This window comes from Nannospalax galili, unplaced genomic scaffold (assembly GCF_000622305.1).
Source record: "Nannospalax galili isolate Female #2095 unplaced genomic scaffold, S.galili_v1.0 scaffold543, whole genome shotgun sequence".
NCBI lineage: Eukaryota > Metazoa > Chordata > Mammalia > Rodentia > Spalacidae > Nannospalax > Nannospalax galili.
In genome coordinates, this window is record NW_008352270.1 from 4,913,221 (window position 1) to 4,916,271 (window position 3,051).

Below are 3,051 nucleotides of genomic sequence, written 5' to 3' on the forward strand. Positions count from 1 at the left end.
CCTTTGTCAAATATCAGGTGGCTGAAATTGAGTGTACTCAGGTTTGGATTTTCAATGATGTTCCAGTGATCTATGTGTCTGTTTTTGCACCAGTACCATGCTGTTTTTATGACTATGGCTCTGTAGTATACCTTGAGATCTGGTATAGTAATCCCCCCAGTGTTGCTCTTTGTGCTCAGGGTTGCTTTGGCTATCCAGAGTCTTTTGTGCCTCCATATGAATCTAAGGATGGATTTTTCTAATTCTGTGAAGTATGCCATGGGGATTTTGATTGGGATTGCATTGAATCTATATATTGCTTTTGGTAGGATGGTCATTTTAACACTATTAATTCTTCCAATCCTTGAACATGGGAGGTCCTTCTATCTCCTGGTGTCTTCCTCAATCTCTTTCTTCAACGACTTAAATTTTTCATTGTAGAGATCTTTGGTGTCTTCGGCCAGATTTATTCCAAGACATTTTAATTTTTTTGCAGCAATTGTGAATGGGCACATGTCCCTGTATTCTTTCTCCAGGTGCTTGTTATTAGTAGATAGAAAGGCTACTGATTTTTGTAGATTGATTTTATAACCTGCCACTATACTGAAAGTGTTGATCAGTTCTAGGAGTTTTCTGGTGGAACTTTTGGAATATCTTAGGTATAGTATCATATCATCGGCAAAAAGTGATAGTTTGACCTCTTCTTTTCCAATTAGTACTCCTTTAATTTCCTTCTCCTGTCTTATTGCTCTAGCAAGAGTTTCAAGCACTATGTTGAAAAGGAGTGGAGATAGTGGACATCCTTATCTGGTTCCTGATTTTAATGGGAATGGTTCCAGTTTTTCTCCATTTAGAATGATGTTGGCTGTGGGTTTGTTGTATATTGCTTTAATTATGTTGAGGTATGTTCCCTCCAGTCCAATTCCCTCTAGGACTTTGAACATAAATGCATGGTGAATTTTGTCAAAAGCCTTTTTTACATCTATTGAGATGATGATGTAGTTTTAGTCTTTGAATCCATTTATATGATTAATGATGTTTATTGACTTGCACATATTGAACAGCCCTGCATCTCTGGAATAAAGCCTACTTGATCACGGTGAATGATGTTTTTGATGTGTGTCTGCATGCGGTTTGCAAGTATCTTGCTGAGAAATTTTGCATCTATGTTCATTAAGGATATGGGTCTATAGTTTTCTTTTTTGGTTGTGTCTTTACCCAATTTGGGTATTAGAGTGATGCTGGCTTCCTAGAAGGAATTTAGGAGTTCTCCCCCTGTTTCTACTGTTTTAAATAATTTAAGCAGTATTGGTTGGAAGTCTTCTTTAATTCGTCTAGAATTCTGCTGTAAATCCATCTGGGCCTGGGGACAGCTGGGCCTACAGGGAAACCCTGTTTCAAAAAAGACTAAAAAAAGCCGAATTTGCCAGGTGTGGTGGTGCATGCCTGTACTCCCAGCACTCAGGAGGCAGAGGCAGGGGAATCTCTGTGAGTTCAAGGCCAGCCTGATCTACTTAGTGAGTTCCAGGCCAGTTGGGGCTACAGAGAGATGGTTCAAAAAACACCTCCCCCCCTCAAAAAAAAAGCAAAATTTAGTCTTTTGGGTTATTTTTCCTTCCTGTTTTTTATTTTTTGAGACAGGATTTTGCTGTGTAGCCTTGGCTATCCTGGAGCTCAATATGTAGACCAGACTGGCCTTAAACTCACAGAGCTCCACCTCCCTCTGCCTCCTGAGTGCTGGGATTAAAGGTGTGTGCCACCATGCCAGGCTAGATTCACTGATTCTTGGTATTGTTTTCTTTGTTTCTATTTCATTAATTTCTGCTCTGATTTTTGTTATATCTTCTCTTCTGCTGGGTTTGGGTTTCATTTGATTTTGCCTTTCCAGTGCCTTGAGTTGCCAGAGGAAGGCCAAAACCCTGCACTCTCTGGTGGTCTGCTGAACTCTGAGCCCCTACCCCAATGGAGGCCCGAACCCACCCTCACCACTGTTTCTTTTTCAAATCTCCCTTTACTGTTTCTTTGCATGTCAGTGTACATTCTGTATACTCAGGACAGGTTTTATCTGGAAGGCAAGCATCTGGGCTGGCATCTATTGTTATGCAGAACTGGAAATACCTTGGTCCAGGCTCTTCTGGCTTTCATAGTTTGCATTGATAAGTCAGCTGTAATTCTGATGGGCCCTTCTTTGTATGTGACTTGTTTTTCTTTTGCTTCTTTCAATATTCTCTCTTTGTTCTGTACATTTAGTGTTACCATGTACTATGATATGTCGTGGAGAGTTTCTTTTCTGATACTGTCTATTTGGTGTTCTATGTGCTTCCTCTATTTGTATGGGGCTGTCTTTCCTTAATTTCTGGAAATTCTCTTTTACAATCCTGTTTAAGATCTGGTCAACACCATTAGCCTGAAATTCTTCTCCTTCCTCTATTCCTATCATCCGCAGATTTGGTCTTTTCATGGTGTCCCACATCTCTTGCATATTCCATTCCTGTGTTTTTTAAAATTTTCCATACTATTTGCTTGAGTGGTCCAGTTCTTCAACTTTATCCTCCAGTGTTGGTATTCTGTTTTCCATTTCATTCATTCTAGAAGTGAGGCTTTCCCCTGTTGTTTCAAATTGGCTTATTGAGTTTTCATTATTGAGTTTTGTACTTTCTTTTTCATTTCTGCCTGAGTTTTCTTCAATGTTTCTATCTCTTTTGTGAATTCATTCAGAAGTTTATCCCTATCTTCTTTTAGCTCTTTGATTTGTTTGTTCGTGTGTTCTTTAAATTCATTGAATTCCTTGATCATGTTTATGATTGCTCTTTTAAATTCAGTGTCCTGCGTTATCTCTAGGGGGTTCTCCTTGTAGAACTCTTCTACAGCAATTGGTGGGCTTTGCTGGGGATATCGTGTTTTGGCTTTCCATTTCATTATTCTTTTGTTATGGTTTTGGCATGTGAATTTCTTTTGTTGTTTATGAAAGTTCCAGTCAGTTACACTCAGGCTTCCTTCACCAAGTGGAAGCAGGATCCAGGCTCTCTCAGGCAGTCCTGTGTGTTTCCAACCCTATGTAAGAGGGAGGCA

General features: G+C 39.6%; 1 protein-coding gene across 1 annotated transcript in view; it reads right to left on the bottom strand.

The window, feature by feature from the left end:
* Kmo (kynurenine 3-monooxygenase) overlaps positions 1 to 3,051 on the bottom strand; it is a 47,076-nt gene that overhangs the window by 3,773 nt on the left and 40,252 nt on the right.